The sequence below is a fragment of the Podarcis cretensis genome (assembly GCF_951804945.1).
Source record: "Podarcis cretensis genome assembly, chromosome: 9".
NCBI lineage: Eukaryota > Metazoa > Chordata > Lepidosauria > Squamata > Lacertidae > Podarcis > Podarcis cretensis.
In genome coordinates this window covers 12,309,612-12,330,846 of record NC_137178.1, presented here as the reverse complement: position 1 = coordinate 12,330,846, position 21,235 = coordinate 12,309,612, and positions in this window count along the sequence as shown.

The window sequence follows — 21,235 nt, the reverse complement described above, 5'->3', positions numbered from 1 at the left end:
GGGTCTGAACACTCATCCCCCACCACCACTTTCTGAACACGGCCCAGGAGGAAGGAGCGGAACCACTGTATGACAGTGCCCCTAGCTCCCAGCCCCTCAAGACGGTCCAGAAGGATGTTATGGTCGATGGTATCAAACGCCGCTGAGAGATCCAGCAGAACTAGGAAACAGCTCTCACCTTTGTCCCTAGCCCGCCGAAGATCATCAACCAGTGCGACCAAGGCAGTTTCAGTCCCATGATGAGGCCTGAATCCCGACTGGAAGGGATCCAAATGGTCCGCTTCTTCCAGGCGTGCCTGGAGTTGTTCGGCCACCGCTCGCTCAATCACCTTGCCCAAGAATGGAAGATTTGAAACTGGGCGATAGTTGGCCATCGTGGCCGCATCTAAAGATGGTTTTTTAAGAAGCGGTTTAATAACCGCCTCTTTCAGCGGGTCTGGGAAGGCTCCCTCACGGAGGGAAGCATTCACCACCCCACGAAGCCCATCGCCCAGTCCTTCCCGGCTAGCTTTTATAAGCCAGGATGGGCAAGGATCCAGGAGACAGGTGGTTGGCTTCACTCGTCCAAGCAGCCTGTCCACATCCTCGGAGGTAACAGATTGGAATTGATCCCACTCAACTTGACTAGACAGAACTCTAGCACTCTCCCGCCCCGGCCCTGCTCCCACGGTGGAGTCTACTTCTTCCCGAATCTGAGCGATTTTATCTGCAAAAAAACTTTGCAAAATCATTGCAGGAGAACATGTGGCCCGTACTGGGCCCCGATGTTGCAGGTGGTTCCACTAAATTGTGAACCACCTGAAAAAGTCTCCTGCTGCTGTTTTCTGCAGATGCAATAGAGGCGGTGAAGAAATTCTTCTTCGCCGTCGCTATCGCCACTTGGTAGGCTCGACGTTGAGCTCTAACCTGTGTCCGGTCAGATTCGGAATGAGTTATCCGCCACCGGCGCTCTAGCCGTCTCAACGATTGTTTCATTGCCCTCAGATCTGTGGAAAACCACGGGGCTGTCCGGGCTCCATGCAATCGGAGAGGGCGCTTCGGAGCCAAACAGTCAATAGCCCTGGTTAACTCCACATTCCAGCGGGCCACCAGGGAATCGGCTGAAAGGCCATCAACATGGGATAAAGCATCCCCTACCACTCTCTGGAAACCATTTGGATCCATTAAGTGGCGGGGGCGGACCATCCGAATTGGTCCCACCTCCCTGCAGAGGGGATGGGTCGCAGAGAAGTCCAGTTGCACCAGGAAGTGATCTGACCATGGCACTTCTTTTGTTTCGCTTTTACTTAGTGTCAGATCACCAACATCCATAGAGGTAAACACCAGGTCCAAGGCATGTCCGCGACTATGGGTTGGGCCAGACTTATTCAGGGACAGCCCCATGGAGGCCATGCTTTCCACGAAGTCCCGAGCAGCCCCTTGTAAGGTCGTGTCGGCATGGATGTTAAAATCCCCTAGGACGACCAAGCTAGGTGTCTCCAGGAGAACATCCGCCACGACCTGAAGCAGCTCGGGCAGGGAATCCTTGGTGCAGCGGGGAGGTCGGTACACCAAAAGGAATCCTGTACTGCCCCTATTGCCCAACTTCCAGAACATGCACTCGGAAAACTGGGTCTTCCCAATAGGACGCCCGGTGCAAACTAATGACTTTCTAAAAATCACTGCAACCCCCCCTCCCTGCCCACATGACCTGGGTTGCTGTGCGTAAGAGAAACCTGGTGGACAAGCAGCGGCAAGGACAAGCCCATCTGCTTCATCCAACCAAGTCTCTGTTACACATGCCAGGTCAAGTCCTCCATCCATGATCAAGTCATGGATGGCAGTAGTCTTATGAATCATTGACCTGGCATTGCACAGCAGCACCTTCAGGTCATGTGGGTATCCCTTGCTGATTCTAGTATCCATCCGGTCAGGACCAGACCCGGAGGCAGGGATAGTCCTCAGACAACGACTAAACCTGCCTCCTCTGTAATGACATGGTCTGGTCTTAGCGTAACTCCTCCTCCTACCCGTGATCACTGAGATCGGTTGTCCCAGTGCATCCCCCCCTGTGGAACATGCCCCAGCCATTTTGTGGGCTGGGGCCCACTCCCCGGCAGCCCTGAACCCTCCCCCTAAGAACAAAATAACACCTTAAACAAACAAAACCAATAAAACAATACAAACAAAAAATGTAAAAATTACAAAACATCAAAAAAAATTAAAAAATAATAATCCCCAAACCCAACCAAACATCCATCCCACCCCCACCCCCCACATATAAAATTTTTTTAAAAAACATTTTAAAAACACTCTGCCCCTCCGGCAGTAACAACAACTGTCCTAGTGAGGCCTGTCAGGCCCCGCCCTGGGCCAGGTGGTAAGTGGCAGGAAGGAGCAGGACCCTTAGGCACTCAGGGGAGTCCTCCTGGGCAGCAGGCAGCAAGCAGCAAGCAGTCCTTGTGAGGCTTCAGGCCCCGCCCCAGGCCAGATGGTAAGTGGCAAGAGCAGGGCCCTCAAGCACTCACTCAGGGGAGTCCTCCTGGGCAGCAGGCAGCAAGCACCACGCAGTCCTTATGAGGCTTCAGGCCCCGCCCCAGGCCAGATGGTAAGTGGCAAGAGCAGGGCCCTCAAGCACTCACTCAGGGGAGTCCTCCTGGGCAGCAGGCAGCAAGCAGCAAGCAGTCCTTGTGAGGCTTCAGGCCCCGCCCCAGGCCAGATGGTAAGTGGCAAGAGCAGGGCCCTCAAGCACTCACTCAGGGGAGTCCTCCTGGGCAGCAGGCAGCAAGCAGCAAACAGTCCTTGTGAGGCTTCAGGCCCCGCCCCAGGCCAGATGGTCAGTGGCAAGAGCAGGGCCCTCAAGCACTCACTCAGGGGAGTCCTCCTGGGCAGCAGGCAGCAAGCACCACGCAGTCCTTATGAGGCTTCAGGCCCCGCCCCAGGCCAGATGGTAAGTGGCAAGAGCAGGGCCCTCAAGCACTCACTCAGGGGAGTCCTCCTGGGCAGCCATGTTCCTATTGTTTCTTTGTAGTGCCTTATCTTGCAAATACACATTCCACCATGTCTGCATAAGAGAAGGGAGATGTGCTCTGTTCCATGTCCTAAAAAGCCTCAAGGTAAACCCATATAAGGAATGGAATGCAAAGAGATTGCGTGCAGCAAGGTGCTGCTTAGAGAGTGTTCTTCGTGTGCTTGCTTAATGAATATGCACAAGGAAAGACCATATATGGTACTACTAGTAGTAGAAACTTCTGAAATAGTAGGGCATTGTAACTTTGGATTGGAGGAAGTTTATGCATATGTATTGCTTTAACAGATAACAGCTATGTACGTTAAGGAACTCCTCCCCTGGGGGGTTGCTCAGCCTTTGGAGACTCATCCTTCAGCCTCAAAAGTTGATTTTTGCAGCAGTTTCACATGCAGAGGGCTGGGAGAAAACCATGTCTGAAGTTCTGGAAAGCAGATGCCCATCAGTGCAGATAAATGCTGAGCAGGACAGACCATTATAAAGCTTTGGAACCCAGGAATGATGGGGAAGGATGCCGCCACCCCTGGAGCTCACATATGTATTTCCCCTCCAGATTCTCCCTACATCTTCCATCCTGGCTGATGTTAAGACTAGCAGGGCCTTGTATATGGCTGTCCGCATTATATCGCTTGTTAGACTTGTTGTCATCTCTTGACTGTCTTGGTCCCACCAAAGGAGGGGTCTCATAAGCCACAAGTTTGCAAATATTAAACAATGTTGCATGTCACCTATCCAATATTAAATGCCAGCAATGTCCATCAAAGCTGAACTCTCACATTTCAGATACTGAGATTATATATCAAAGGATGTCAACGGATACAGAAACTGAAAGAATATTTAACATCAAACGTTGCAGAGGAGAATTTAAGGAGTGTGCTTAGCAGTAAATTAGTTGCAACATTAGTTCACTCTAAGCTGTGTCTTTAAAAAAAGGCAAAAAGAATTTCTCCTGTGTGACACACTTTAGTCCTAAATTCACCAATTCTTGGTGTGTGTGCGCTTTTAAAATATATATATATATTCTGACAACAGAATGGGTGGCTTTTCAAGCTGAACAGTGCAGTAAGCCCACGTAACCTTAATGACAGAATTAAACTCTTCATTAGGCGTCATTTTGGTGGCTGGAATGTAGTCTGTCTCCTGATAATGTCTGGTGTCATTTAAAGCAAATTAATTTCTCATTTCTTGCTGATGGTCATAATTCTCAGCGTGGGACACATTACCAATGACCTTAAGGATGGACAGACAACAAACACCATTAGCAGAGCAAGAGAATTAAAACACAGACACACATGCAAGCCATGGTTATATAGCAAAGGGCTGTTCTCCGTCACTCTTCCTCTGGCTTTTGAAACCTCATTTTCATAATTTAATTTACTTGATATTGGTCAATTACAGACCTCTTTCCCCTTAGGCTCCTGGATAGCCTCTGTATACTCTATTATAAAATTGGTTAATTAATAATTCCTCTTGATTGCCACTAAGCAGACCTACACGGTTAAATTAAAAGGCTGTAGCTTCATTACACACACTTTCTGAGATGCTGAATCACATGCTGGTCTTCACAAGTAAGCATGTGCACATGGGAGGAGCCACAGACACATAGAGTGTACTCTCATAGCATTATAATTTCATTCCGAGCTGCTTATGAAGGTAAAGGATATTCCATAAGATCACTAGAAGAACCCTGATGAATTGGATATGTCAAAGGCCTCTCTAGTCCAGCATCCTGTACTCACAGTGGCCAACCAGTTGCCCATGGGAAGCCCATATGCAGCGCATGAGCATGACAGTGCTCTGACCACTTGCAGAAATTCCAGCGACAGGAATACAGAGGCAAAGGGCTTCTGATCCTGAAGGTAGGATAAAGGCATCATGGCTAGTAGCCATTCAAGGCCATATCCTTCACGAATTTTCTCTAATCCTATATTAGGTAAAGGGTAAAGGGGACCCCTGGCCATTAGGTCCAGTCGTGACCGACTCTGGGGTTGCGGCGCTCATCTCACTTTATTGGCCAGAGGGAGCCGGCATACAGCTTCCAGGTCATGTGGCCAGCATGACTAAGCCGCTTCTGGTGAACGAGAGCAGCACACGGAAACACCATTTACCTTCCCGCCGGAGCGGTACCTATTTATCTACTTGCACTTTGATGTGCTTTCGAACTGCTAGGTTGGAAGGTGTTGGGACCAAGCAACGGGAGCTCACCCCGTCGAGGGGATTCAAACCGCCGACCTTCTGATCAGCAAATCCTTGGCTTTGTGGTTTAACCCACAGTGCCACCCACGTCCCTAATCCTATATTAAAGTCCTCCATATTGGTAGTGAATTTTGCGGTAGTGAATTTTGTTTTAGCCACCCTGAATAATTAGGTATCATATAATCATAGTATCATAGAGCTGAAAGGGATTCTGAGGATCATCTAGTCCAACCCCCTGTAAGGTAGGAAAAACTATTAATAAATATTATATATATATAAAAAAGGAAAAATGCAGTTGTCCCATATAGGGATCGAACCTGCAACCTTGGCATTATCAGCATTACGCTCTTTAAGGGACCATGCTGAGGACGGATGAACTGAGGAGGATTGGTGGGAGCCGCCTCATCCCCCCAATCTTGAATCTTCCCAAGAGCAGGACGACAGTATAGATTTGGAACAGTGGTTTGCAGAGGGGCATAGTTCAGAAGGCAGAAGCTGGGAAATACTGGATGGGGAACAGCTAGCAGAAGAAACACTAGAAGAGAAAGAGTTAACAGATTCACAGTCTCTGGATAGCATCCAACCCCTTCTCCAAATTCACAGAGAGCTCGGAAAGTGTCAGAACAGAAAGCGCAGAGGGTACAAACTCAGATTACAAGAAGTAGGAGTGACGTAGATTAATAGGGATAGAAGGGGGAGTGTCCCTTAATTGGGAGCACCGCCATTTCTAGAAGATGTGTTCTTTGTTCTCCCGCTGTAATTATTAAAGTTTCTAACTGGTAAGATGTTCCTTTTATTCCTTCTTATTTACTGCCATGGGGGAGGAGGCCAATTCACCGTAGCCCGACATGCTCTGACCAACTCAGCTACGTGCAAACTTGCAATCCAACATGGAATTTCTCCTAACATGTATATTTTTGCATTAAAAAATGCATTTTTTTGTATGTCATCATCAATAATATATGCATGTTTATACACACTTTCTCCTAATATATAATGTTTGAACACATTGTTTGGTTGGATAACTGCACTGCAAAATTCAGAGACGTGCAAATTTCAAAGGCTACAGTCATAGAATTGTAGAATTGAAAGGGACCCTGAGAACCATCTGTCCAACATTCTGCAATGCAGGAATTTTGCCTACAGCCTCCTTGGATAGGCTTGAACCACTAACCTTCTGGTTAATAGCCAGACACACTGACCCATTACACCGAGGAGATTAAGTTTCAGTTTCTGTATTGGCTTGAGATGTGCAAATTAGGTTGCTTCTCATAAACAACAGCATATCAGCATGTTGGGCAGAAGATGCCATAGTTGTTGTTGTTGTTTAGTCATTTAGTCATGTCCAACTCTTCGTGACCCCATGGACCAGAGCACACCAGGCACTCCTGTCTTCCACTGCCTCCCCCAGTTTGGTCAAACTCATGTTGGTAGCTTCGAGAACACTGTCCAACCATCTCGTCCTCTGTCGTCCCCTTCTCCTTGTGCCCTCCATCCTTCCCAACATCAGGGTCTTTTCCAAGGAGTCTTCTCTTCTCATGAGGTGGCCAAAGTATTGGAGCCTCAGCTTCAGGATCTGTCCTTCCAGTGAGCACTCAGGGCTGATTTCCTTCAGAATGGATAGGCTTGATCTTCTTGCAGTCCATGGGACTCTCAAGAATCTCATACAGCACCATAATTCAAAAGCATCAATTCTTTGGCGATCAGCCTTCTTTATGGTCCAGCTCTCACTTCTATACATCACTACTGGGAAAACCATAGCTTTAACTAGACAGACCTTTGTCAGCAAGGTGATGTCTCTGCTTTTTAAGGTGCTGTCTAGGTTTGACATTACCTCACCCCAATAGTACCCAAGGCGCCACTTTTGCCTCTGGCTTAACCCATCTCTAGAATGTTGTGTCCACATGATTACCCAGAAGGGAATGTGGTTCTTAAGCTGAGAAAGGTTCCTCACCTCTGGTTTCACACATAAAATCATTTGAAAGAGGAGTACAGTACCTGGGATTGATACTCTATGGGTCCTATGTTTCTCCTAGTTTAATTTGTTTTTAAAAACCATTGGGTCCTTTGCTGCTTGAGTTTGAAAAATCCCTTTTATCACTTCAGTTATGTACTATATGTGAAAACCTTTCCACACATGGATGCCATCCCTCTCCCACTCCCTACAGCAGTGTTTCCCAACCTTGGGGCTCCAGCTGTTTTTGGACTACAACTCCCATCATCCCTTGCTAGGTGGTGGGAATTGTAGTCCAATAGCAGCTGGAGACCCAGGGTTGGGAAACACTGCCCTAAAGAACCAACAACTGTCAGTTTCTACTTTATTCACTATTTTGCTCTTCTTGCATGGCTGGAGATTTATGATATATAAAGATTTGAGGCACAATAGGACACAATCGAGCAACAGGCTCCAAGGAACTTGTTAGTCCTGTCTAAGGTTCTGCTTTCAACAAGATTTGTTAAAAATAAATAAGATAAACAACATTTAAAACACAAGTCACAGCGACTGACACCATCAGATTTATTGGAATGCAAGGGCAGGAAACAAAGTTAAGCACTCATGCTGGGAAGTCAACATGTAACATTTTTGCATTAAAAAATTATGAATGACCGGCAGGCAGATCCCCATCTGCTTTGCAGAATAATTATGTGATCTGTACTGCACCAAGCATACTGAATGTGAACTTAAAAAGATTCTTCACAGGAATGACATTGTATCATGCCAAGCAAAGCAGTAATGTTCTCTACACTTCACTTCAACAATTGCCAAAGAAGGTTTTTAAATGAGCACTTACGATTTCTGATGGTTGTTGGCTACTAGGTACTGAACATCCCCACCCTCAAGGGTGGAGCTGGAAAATAATGGTTTGGGAAACAGACAGGTGCAATAACTGGCTTTTAAAAAAAATCATCTGGTTGGCAAGAAGCAGGCAAGAATGTCTGCAAGAACTACATCTTGTTCGCTTTTGGAGGGACCAACTGATGTTGCTTTAGAGGCTAGGACTGTCTAGTTGCTCACCTGTTTCCCCTACTCAACTTATATAATTGCATGTAAGTCAGTCTTATAGCACCATAAGTCTCCAGTACTCTTTCAACATGGAAAATCAACCCACGAAAGGCTTTGGTTTGTGTCTCAGCTCTCAGGAAAATAGGTGCTTGAACCAACATTAACAAGAGCTGCAGTAGAATAGTTACTGAACTAGTGGGATCATCAGCTGCCCAGTTTTTCTTTGGCAATGCGAACAATTTAAGGGATGCTTCCAATGGTCTCATCTGAACTTCTTCCCAGCTTTTAGAGTTCAGAATTACCTAGTCATATTCCCTCCCCTTTGTAAATTATTTTTTATTTGCAAATTTAACGAATAAAAGGAAGGTGTAAGGTAAATAAAATAAAGAAAAAGTAATAATAGTAATACTGCTACTAATAATAATAATTATTATTATTTAGAATTTATACACTGGCCATCTAACTGGGTTGTCCCAGCCACTCTGAGTGGCTTCCAACATAATATAAAAACACAGCAAAACATCAGACATTAAAAACATCCTGATACAGGGCTGCCTTCAGATGTCTTTGGAAAATCATGTAATTGTTTATCTCTTTGACATCTGATGGGAGGGTGTTCTTACAAATAATACTAATAATAACACAAAAACACAAAAACACACACACCACCAGTTCACATTATGGATATAGTAACTATCTGCAAATAGCTTCACCTGGCTCCACCTGGACAGGACAAAGACAGTTCCAAGAGCACCCCTAAGCATCACCTGTTCTTTCAGAGAAACTGCAACCCTATCCATAAGTTTTCCAGGACTAATATGCGAATCGGCATGCAGCAATCCTTCTGTTTTTATACTCCTCCAAAGGAGGTCAGCTGCAGAATGCACATTCAATGCAACAAAGTTAATGAAGTTAACAAAACAAAACAAAAATCAAAAGAAAAAATACACATTTTAAAAAAGCATAATTAACAAGAGAATGAAATATTATCATAAGCATAAAGCATATCTGCAGTTGTTGTTGCCATTCCTGCCAGTGGTGGTTCCTCGCGGGAGGTGGCTGTGGAAGTTGTGGACTTGATGACTTGGGTCTGCACTAAGAGATTGTCAAGATGGTCTTTGTATGGTTCTGCTGTATATGTCATGGCCCAAGTTCATAATTAGTTTATAAATCCCCCTAGTTAATATTCAGTTCAGGAGTAGTGGAAGGCAGGGCAGAACAAGCCCATTTAACAATAAATCGGGCAAATCCACTCATCTATACAGTTTTGCTCCAACTCCAAAAGTAGGGTGAAAGTAGGCTTCTGCATGTTTTAAAGAGAGGTGAAAGTCAAATATGTTTGGAGAAGAGCAAAAGGTTGGGCAGGTCTCAGGTTCAACACCTGAAATCTCCAGTTGGACTGGGAGAGTCTCGTGCCTGAAACCCTGAAGAGACGCTTCCAGTCAGCGTAGACAATATTGAGTTTGATGGACCGATGGTCTGATTTGGCATAAGTCAACCTCCTCTGCTCCTCTGCCAGATTTTTAAATGTATGATAAGGATCCTTCACATTCTCAGAGGTACACTGATGTATGACCAGCTCATATGTTCCATGGCTAAGCTGAAGCACTCAGAACAGGGCTGAGCCCTGGCACAAATTAATCCAATCCCTAATTATGAGTCCTGAACAATTAACACCAGGAAAAATGTTCCCTTTTCCATTGCTGACCATCCAGTCTATTAGTAACATTGCTGAGAGTTCAAGGAAGCAGTGGAGATTTCATTACATCTGTCTCTGCTTTCCTGTAGCCTATTAATCACTTTTTCACAAGATGTCATCCGAGTTAATGATGTGATCCATTTCACCACCGTAGGTGACTGTTTATCTTTCCAATGTCATAAGATAATTCCGGCAGCTTAATCTTGGTCAATAATGCAAACTACGGCACTCTCTTGTGTCGATGGTCCTCTTGTGGGAGGAAAGTGTGAGGGTTTGCGCCTGTGTGTGCCATGTGCACTTATGCACGAGGCTGTGGAAATTCCATGATCCTGTTGGCCAGGGGTTCATGGAATTTACTGGCTATTTGCAGCATACTCTGTGTGCATGTGTGTGTGTGCACGCGCAGATAGGCCAGGAAGTTACCAAACAGGCAAGCTGGAGACAGATGAAGGAAGGCAGCAGAGCCAACTCACTCATTAGACCACTTGAGGCAATGTCTGGTTTCAGGGAATCTGATCCCTCCAACGGTGGGCATCCAAGGATTAGATAAACAAGAAGAGTTCTTACTGAGTTTTTTATTCAATGTTCACAGAGAGAGGGGACGTGGGTGGCGCTGTGGGTTTAACCACAGAGCCTAGGACTTGCCGATCAGAAGAATGGTGGTTCGAATCCCATTATGATGTTTAAAATGAGACTCCCAAGAGAGGATGGGGGGGGGGAGTCCCAAGATTCGGAGAATCTCTATATATAGAAATGTCTTGTTAGTTTTATTTGTGTTTATTTGTACTTTGTGTATATTTATATAGTGTTTATTTGTACTTTGTATTTGTAAAACCAATACAAATTATTTCACAAAAGAGAGAGAAAACAACGGAAGCAGCTCTCCATAGATTAGGATTCACTGGTAATGTAGTACCAGCACCAAAGAGAGAAAATATTAACTTGTACATATACTGTAGTATGGCTGATATCAAAGCTATAAACAACAAAAAAATCAATTTATAATGCATGCCAATACAATGAAACAATTGCAGCCTAGTAGTAATTGGTGAGCTCTCAGCTCAGAATTAGGCTTTGATATGCTCAGCTATTTCCCATGCACAAGAGGCCTTGGGTGCATGTCATTCTTCATGGTGCCTGACTTACATAGTATTGACTTGGGGTTATGGGAAACTATATTTCCCAGGTTCCCAACAGCTGGGATGCTGCCACAGCAGTGCTCAAGGCACCAGGGAAAGTGAGGAAGTACACTTTCTTCATATATTGTATTACAGTGTAAGCTGCCCTGTGATGCTTGGATGAAGGGTGGACTAATAATAATAACAGAGGAAGAGGAAGAGGAGGAAGAGGAAGAGGAGGAAGAGGAAGAGGAAGAGGAAGAGGAAGAGGAAGAGGAGGAGGAGGAGGAGGAGGAGGAGGAGGAGGAGGAGGAGGAGGAGAAGAAGAAGAAGAAGAAGAAGAAGAAGAAGAAGAATTACTATTGCATAGTACTGGACTAGGACCTGGGAGACTAGCATTCAAATCCCTACTGAGCTATGAGGTTTACTAGATGACCTTGGAAAAGCCATTATTGTGTAGCCCAACCTGCTTCATGGTGTTGCGGTGAGGAGTGAACCATGTACACCCTCTTGAGCTCATTGGAGCAAAGGTGGGGTATAAATGTGAACTTCTGCTCAGTTTGCAATGTGAGCTGGAGAAATTTGCATTCCAAACCAAGTAAGTGCAAGTTTTGGTGACGTCGCTACTTCAAATCCGCATTCTCGCACCATCGTCTTTAGCAATGATACGAAGAGGTCAAGAAGACATTCTCTCAAATGCAAAGCAAGTGTAATTAGGAGTGCTGATGAAGAGATATTTCTGTACCATTAAGCACTGAGTTGTATGTTTCATTGATCTTCCCTGCATGCTATGACAGGATGCAGCTGTCCAGCTGTCCTCTGGACCCATCGCAGAGAATAACCTGCTCCTGGGTCACCACCTCTCAGGAGAGGAACATTTGGTACCAGCTCTTGAGCTGGAGGGCATAGAAAGAGATAGTTGATGGCATGGTTTCTCTGGCGCAGCAAGGGGTCAGCCCAAGGTCTTACTGACTGGGTATCACCTGTCTTCTAGAAGGAAGACATATAATGACCTCCTTGCGCCAAGCTGACAACTGCCTTTTTGCCTCAAAGCACACATTGCTGGTACACGTACAGCAGGACTAGAATAATAATAAAAACACCTTTGCATTTGGTAGCCCTGTGCTCCTTCTGGGCTGACGTAAACAGCAGAGTACACATTTATCTGTACAATTGGCATACTGCTTATTAACAGCAATTTGTATACTAAATCTGAATCATAAATAAGTGTGTAAAGAAGATCAATAGCGTACACAAGCACAACAGAAATATTCAGTAAAACTTCCTACAAGTTGCTGTTCGTACTTTTATTATTAAATCACCCTAGGTCCCTGTCAGGAGAAAAGGCTAGAGATAAATAATTTTTTTAAAAAAATAATAATATTTATTAAGAGTTTAAAGATTACAAAAAGAAAGAAAGAAAAATTAAACAAAACAATATAATACAATACCAAAAACAAAAACAAAAACACTACATAGAACATTGAATTAACAAAACAAAACAAGAACAATTAAAAAACATCCAATATTTTCAATCTTATCTTTCAATCACTTGTTTCATCGACTTCCTCACGCCTCCCTTTTTGTATTCCACTTCAATTAACTGTTTCAGCAATTGCTTTCCATCTTCCTCTGTTTTCTGTCCTGTAATTTATCTTAATATAATCTAACCTTGTTTTTTCCCTTTAGTACATTAACAATCTATCTGTACCTAGTTCCTTATAACATTTCTGCCAAAGCCATATAACTTCATTCCACCATTTTTCTAAAGCTCATTTATTTTACAATATTTCTGTAAATAATCTTTAAATTTTTTCCAATCTACTTCCACCGACTCTTCTCCCTAAATTAACAACAACAACAACAACTCAGTAAGATTAGAAAATGATTTACAGGTGATACATGACACCAGTCAAGCTTGCAAAAATTTACCATTTGCCCGATAATAAATGTTGGAAATGTAATGAGACTGACGGTACATTCTTTCACCTTTGGTGGATATGCCCAAGGATTAAGACATTCTGGGAGATGATTTACAATGAAATGAAAAAGGTATTTAAATATACCTTTCTGAAGAAACCAGAGGCCTTTCTCCTGGGCATGGTCGGCCAATTGGTGCCAAAGAAGGACAGAACTTTCTTTATGTATGCAACAACAGCAGCAAGAATACTCATCGTGAAGTATTGGAAGACACAAGATTTAGCCACCCGGGAAGAATGGCAGATGAAGTTGATGGACTATATGGAATTGGCGGAAATGACTGGCAGAATCCGAGACCAGGGAGAAGAGTCGGTGGAAGAAGATTGGAAAAAAATTAAAGATTATTTACAGAAATATTGTAAAATTAATGAGCTTTAGAAAAATGGTGGAATGAAGTTATATGGCTTTGGCAGAAATGTTAGGTACAGATAGGTACAGATAGATTGTTAATGTATTAAAGGGAAAAAACAAGGTTAGAATATGTTAAGATTAATTACAGGACAAAAAATAGATGAAGATGGAAAGGAATTGCTGAAACAGTTAATTGAAGTGGAATACAAAAAGGGAGGTGTGAGGAAGTCAATGAAACAAGTGAATGAAAGTTAAGATTTAAAATATTGGAAGTGTTTTTAATTGCTTTTGTTTTGTTTTGTTAATTCAATGTTTTATGTAGTGTTTTTGTTTCTGTTTTTGAATTTTATTATGTTGATTTGTTTAATTCTTTTTCTTTCTTTATGTAATCTTTAAACTCTTAATAAATATTATTAAAAACAACAACAACAACTCAGTAAGATTATAGAAGGTTAAGTGAAAGTGAGCAGTGCACAAAACAAAGAAATGGATGGTTGTTGGATATCAGAGTTCCTTAAGTCAGTTTATTTCAGTGGTTCTGCTCTGAGTATCATTTTGCTGGATCTTACTCACCGTTTTGAAGAGGCATTAAAATGCTATACTGTCTCAGCCTAAGTAAGGATCTGTGAATATGTCAATTTCAATTTCTCTCCGTTTTTCCTTATCCGAAATTTAAGTTCAGTTTTCTACACTTCTACATCAGTTTATGATTTATTTATTTTTGAAGATCCTCGTGCATCTTAGTGCACATTTATCCTAATACATGCCTGTATGTATGCAATTTTGCTTAATGCAAGTTTTTAAATGCAAAGCATTTCCCCCCCCCCAACATCATACATTTCTTCTGTGTTATTTTCACTAACTTGTGTTATGTTTATGCAGACTTTACCATATTATATGCATTTCTGTGCACATTCCTCGGATGGAGAGATGCACTGCAAAATTCAGAGAAGCGCGAATTTGGAAGGATGGTTGTGTTTCAGTTCACAAATTCTTTTGGGTTGTGCAAGTTTAGGTAGGTTTGCCTTTAAATGCAGACCATAATGTCTGCCCCATCCCTAGAGCCTTCCAAAGTGTGGGTGCTACCACCAAGAAGGTTTGCTTTGATGTTGCACCAGGTGACAATCCATTGATCATGGACAGGCCAACAGAGCCCTCCCCAGAAGATCTAAGAGATTAGCTCAATCTGTACTGAGTGAGGTGGATCCAAGTTGTTCAATGCCTTAAATGTCAAGAACAAAACCCTGAGCAAGTAGCTCTAGTCCAGCACCAGAATTGACTGACAGTTCTGATACAGAAGCTGCTTGGATCTCATTGACCTGAGTCAGGTGCAAATACAGTACAGTGGTACCTTGGTTTTCAAATGCCTTGATACTCAAACGCCTTGTTTCCCAAACACCAAAAACTGGGAAGTAAGTGTTTCGGTTTTTGAACTTTTTTGGAAGTCGAACATCCAATGCGCCTGTCAGCTATTGCTTCCGGGGTGTCTGCCCAATCAAAAGCTGTGCCTTAGTTTTCGAACCTTTCGGAAGTCAAATGGACTTCTGGAATGGATTGAGTTTGGCACTTTTGTTTTTGCTATTTATTTTGCATTTTTATTTTTGCTATTTATTTTGCATTTTTGTTTTTGAGGCTTTTTCGGTTAATATGTTATTTGTGACTGCGTGGAACCCAGTTCAGCTATTGATTGATTGATTGTGTGACTGTGGAAATGGATAAAAATCCAAACAGTGACTATCATCAGTGCAAGTAAGGGGGGGATTTTTTATTTTATTTTTATCATCTACAATAGTGTCTATTTTATAGTACAGCACATTGATTATTGTTTTCATTTTATGGCTCAATGCTCTTGTCAGATAGTAAAATTCATGTTAAATTGCTGTTTTAGGGGTTGTTTTTAAAAGTCTGGAACGGATTAATCCATTTTGCATTACTTTCTATGGGAAAGTGCACCTTGGTTTTGGAACGCTTTGGTTTTGAAATGGACTTCTTCTAAGTTTGAGAACCAAGGTACCATTGTACTTCCCGGGCACACTTCTGATCAATAAGAAGGTGTTTCACGAGCGATGCCACATGATAGATTCCCAAGTAGGTACACATTTAATAGGTGGGATTTTGTATGCCCTGTCCTGCAGATGGACCTGTGTGACCATTTCACATGTCCCCTTGGCAAGGGCGCCCATGATGTTGCTTCCGAGAAGGGCATCCTGGTGCATATATTCCTGTGGTAGACTAGACAGATGTGACCACTGAACAGAGTGCTGAATGCTATCTGAGTACCCACAATTTCTTACAGTGAAGTGATATCAATGTATGAACATAAAATGCATGAAGCAGCACTAAGAAGACCTTTCATGCTCTAATGTACCATCTCTGAACCCTACTGGTTAGGCATAGAAAAACAGAAGAGAATAATTTTCAAAGTTATTTTCCGGTCTATCTGCCTCTTTCATCCAATTTAGCCTACCTGTTTGACCTTAGCATATCACTGGATCCTTCCATCACTCTCCCAATAGTTCATACATTTGAACAAAGGCATTGTGTCTTTGAAGACAGGTGGAACTTCAACAGAGATCCCTTTCCCCAACACATATAAATAGTAACTGGTTGGTTCAGCTAACCAGATTTATAGGATTTACACCAACAAAGTGATCACTGCCCAGAGCCCTCTTGTAGTCAACCGTGAGACCAGGTCTTACGTCCGTTGGATAGCCTGGATTTGGCCCTAACTACCCCATATTTCGGGACGCAGGTGGCGCTGTGGGTTAAAGCCTCAGCGCCTAGGGCTTGCCGATCGAAAGGTCGGCGGTTCGAATCCCTGTGGCGGGGTGCGCTCCCGCTGCTCGGTCCCAGCGCCTGCCAACCTAGCAGTTCGAAAGCACCTCCGGGTGCAAGTAGATAAATAGGGACCGCTTACCAGTGGGAAGGTAAACGGTGTTTCCGTGTGCGGCTCTGGCTCGCCAGAGCAGCGATGTCACGCTGGCCACATGACCGGAAGTGTCTCTGGACAGCGCTGGCCCCTGGCCTCTTAAGTGAGATGGGCACACAACCCCAGAGTCTGTCAAGACTGGCCCGTACGGGCAGGGGTACCTTTACCTTTACCTTTTACCCCATATTTCAGGAAATCAGGAAATCAGCCCTGAGTGCTCACTGGAAGGACAGATCCTGAAGCTGAGGCTCCAATACTTTGGCCACCTCGTGAGAAGAGAAGACTTCCCTGATGTTGGGAAAGATTGAGGGCACAAGGAGAAGGGGATGACAGAGGACGAGATGGTTGGACAGTGTTCTCGAAGCAGTGAAAGACAGGAGTGCCTGGCGTGCTCTGGTCCATGGGGTCACGAAGAGTCGGACATGACTAAATGACTAAACAACAACACCCTATTTTTAAGTTACAGATAGGTAGCCGTGTTGGTCTGCCATAGTCAAAACAAAAAAAAAATTCCTTCCAGTAGCACCTTAAAAACCAACTAAGTTAGTTCTTGGTATGAGCTTTCGTGTGCATGCACACTTCGTGTGCATGCACACTTCTTCAGATACATCTGAAGAAGTGTGCATGTATCTGAAGAAGTGTGCATGCACACGAAAGCTCATACCAAGAACTAACTTAGTTGGTCTTTAAGGTGCTACTGGAAGGAATTTTTTTTGTTTTGACCCTATTTTTAAATCCAACTTTTCCACTTATAGAATATTGATCGAGACACACCCCTGCAAAATCTGGTGTGGAAACTCTGGGGCTGAACCCGTAAAGGGGCCCTCTCGAATTTTAACTACCAGTGGGGGTTTATGACAAGTGAGGAGCCAAGCTTCCAGCTGAATTTCCGTTTAGTTATTTTTGTTTTAATGTATGTGTGAATCAATTAATCCTGTCATAGAAGGGCATCGTAAACTGTGTGCCAGAGTTAATGAGTCAGACATTATCACATCATTACACCAGCTGGCATAATGTAGCATGTGTTGTTTGTCATAATATACACTGCCATGCTTAACAACCATTAATTGTTTACACGAGCAGTCGTGTTTTTTTCTTTTCTTTTTTTCTTTCAAGAACCTTTGGTGACTGGTGGATATTTTGAAAGGGAGTTGCTGTTACAGAGAGTAAGAGACAGACACACAGACAGAGAATTTAACCCATGGCTAGGTAAATGGCGAAAGAGCAGTAAGTAAGGGCGTTAACCAAGTAACACGCCCCATGGTCAGCGCAAAGATTTACGCTTGCACAACAGAACTTCTCCCTGCTCCTTTCCTGTATGCAACTCTCACCCTCTCCAAATGTGTTCTGGAGGGCTGGAGGAACCCCTAGAACAGATTTACGGGCTGCATGGGGCAAGAGGAAAGTTCCATTTTTCAAGCGTAAATCCTTGCACTGATGGGATGTGTTAGATATCGCCCTAATGTTGTTGTTGTTTAGTCGTGTCCGACTCTTCGTGACCCCATGGACCAGAGCACGCCAGGCACTTCTGTCTTCCACTGCCTCCCGCACAGTTTGATCAAAATCACCCTAATAGCACAATCTTATAAACATCAACTCAGAAGCAAGGTGGTCTGAGTTCAGTGTGAGAAGGGGGTGAAAATAGAATTCCTGCCCAAGAGTGGTATTCTGCACTAGTCCTAGTTCAGTCAATGCACATGACAAACTTAGGTCCATTAATTTCAATAATTATTCTTCTATGACTAGGACTTGGTTGAAGACAACCCTAAGAGACTGGAAGTCCATTCCTATATGTTTCTACTCTGAAGTAAGCACCATAGAGTTCCATGGAGCTTTCCCCCACTTAAGCGTCTATAGGATCGGAGGCCAAAATGGCGGGAGTCATTTTGGTAGCTCCGCCTCCTTCAGAAGTCTGGAGTGTTGGAGTCAGCCCGTGAGAGGGTATTCTAGATTAAGTGGTGGGATTCCCTTCCCACAGAAGTGCCTTCTGGAACCTTCCTAGCCAGCTTTTGGTGAATGCTGAAGACGCACCTATTTAGTATTTGTTTTCTTTCATTGTTAAAAATACCCTGCTCAAAGCCATCTACCTAGCTCAGTCAGTAGAACATGAGACTCTTCGTCTCATGGTCATGGGTTTGAGGACTATGTTGGGCAAAAGATTCCTGCATTTCAGGGGGTTGGGCTGGATAACTCTTGTGGTCCCTTCCAACTCAACAGTTCTGTGATTTTACTTTTGATACTTGAGATGTGCTTTCTTCAGGATAAAATTTCTTAATCTTGGTTTTAACGTACCCTGGTACCTGCTGGTGAAGGGCAAGTAGTAGTAGTAATAGTAATAGTAATAATAATAATAATAATAATAATAATAATAATAATAATAATACCACCAACCCCACTTCAAGGATGAGGAGGAAAATAGGACACAAACATAACTAATGCCATCATTCTATTGCTTTTGAATACTGATTGGAACATTCTCATAGCAATTCCAACGCACACCAGACTTTAATGTTACCTGCTCATCATAAATGAGCATTAGGTATTCTTGTGACTTTTGAATTCGGTCATGCTTTCCGTAACAAAAAGGAAGAAAATAAAAAGTGTGTTCCGGATACAGGAGTAAATTTGGGAATTACAAAAGAGGAGAAAATAACAAAGCTGACGTAGCCTAGCTCTAAATACATACCAAAGAGGTGACCTGTTAGGAGCTTATAACATTATGCAGAACATGTAGAAAAGTGGATAGATTCCCCCTCTTCTCTCACAGTACTAGAAGTCATGGGCATCCATAAAACTGAATGTTGGAAGATTCTGGACAGATAAAAGACAATACTTCTTCATGAAGTGCATTATTATTATTATTATTATTATTATAGTTAAACTATGGAACTCACTCCCACAGGAGGGAGGCAGTGACGGCCACCAGGTTGGGCAGCTTTAAAAGAGGATGAGACAAATTCATGGAGAAGAAGGTCATTGATGGTTACTAGCCATAGGAACCCTGGGTGACGCGGGTGGCGCTGTGGTCTAAACAACTGAGCCTCTTGGGCTTGCAGATCAGAAGGTTAGCAGTTCGAATCCCCGCAACGGGGTGAGCTCCTGCTACTCTGTCCCAGCTCCTGCCAACTTAGCAGTTCGAAAGCACACCAGTGCAAGTAGATCAATAGGTACCACTGTGGCGGGAAGCTAAACAGCGTCTCCGTGCGCTCTGGTTTCCGTCACGGTGTCCCATTGTGCCAGAAGCGGTTTAGTCATGTAGGCCACATGACCCGGAAAGCTGTCTGTGGACAAACTCCGGCTCCCTCCGCCTGAAAGTTAGATGAGCGCTGCATCCCATAGTCACCTTTGACTGGACTTAACCATCCAGAGGTCCTTTACCTCCCTTTTTACCTTACTGGCCATAATGGCTAAACTCTGACTCCATGGTGAGAGGCAGCTATGCTTCCGAATACCAGTTGTTGGTGTTAGAAATTTCACTCCTCCAGTGCTGCAGATGAGATTGTTGTAAATCACATGCCTGTCTAAGAAGAGCATGGTAAACGGAAGACAGTCTTATTTCTTCCTCTGTAATGTACTTTCACTTTTACTTGTGCTTGTTTCTTCTCTTGGAGCTGGAAAGAATGGATGCCATTATGCTTTTGTCTGTAAAGCACCCCTGACTGTTAAGTCCAGTCATGGACGACTCTGGGGTTGCGGCGCTCATCTCGCTCTATAGGCCGAGGGAGCCAGCGTTTGTCCGCAGACAGCTTTCCGGGTCATGTGGCCAGCATGACTAAGCCACTTCTGGGGAACCAGAGCAGCGCACAGAAACGCCGTTTACCTTCCCACCAGAGCGGTACTTATTTATCTACTTGCACTTTGACATGCTATCGAACTGCTAGGTTGGCAGGAGCAGGGACCGAGCAATGGGAGCTCACCCCGTTGCAGGGATTCGAACCGCCGACCTTCTGATCAGCAAGTCCTAGGCTCTGTGGTTTAACTCACAGCACCACCCACGTCCCTGCTTTTGTCTGTACATAGTAAATAGTAGATTAGCTCTACAATGTCTCACTCTTCTTGATGTGTTATGCCAGAAGATTAGTGTGCATATACCAGCTGATATGGACGCAGGTGGCGCTGTGGGTTAAAGCCTCAGCGCCTAGGGCTTGCTGATCGAAAGGTCGGCGGTTCGAATCCCTGCGGCGGGGTGCACTCCCGCTGCTCGGTCCCAGCGCCTGCCAACCTAGCAGTTTGAAAGCACCTCCGGGTGCAAGTAGATAAATAGGGACCGCTTACCAGCGGGAAGGTAAACGGCGTTTCCGTGTGCGGCTCTGGCTCTGGCTCTGGCCAGAGCAGCGATGTCACGCTGGCCACGTGACCCGGAAGTGTCTCCGGACAGCGCTGGCCCCTGGCCTCTTAAGTGAGATGGGCGCACAACCCCAGAGTCTGTCAAGACTGGCCCGTATGGGCAGGGGTACCTTTACCTTTACCTTTTACCAGCTGATATATGTCACTAGGAAGCAGACTGGAAGAGAAGGGAGATGCCTTTTCCAGAGCTGCGCATACTGAAGGATGTTCAGAGTTTCGGGGGCTTGCAGGCACCCCCAGGGCATTTTTCCAACAGTTGGAAACCACAGGAGGAGAGAGTGACCTGCCAAGCACAAACTCAAAGGTAAAGCACAGATGATGTAACACACACACACACACACACACACACACACACACACACCACAAAGACTGGGAAAATGAGAAACTGGAAAAATCAAAATGGATGGATTTGTCCATCAGTACTCAGTTGGATAGGAACACGGGTGGGTTAAACCACAGAGCCTAGGAATTGCTGATAGGAAGGTTGGCGGTTCGAATCCCTGCAACGGGGTGAGCTCCCGTTGCTTGGTCCCTGTTCCTGCCAACCTAGCAGTTCAAAAGCACATCAAAGTGCAAGTAGATCAATAGGTACCGCTCCAGCGGG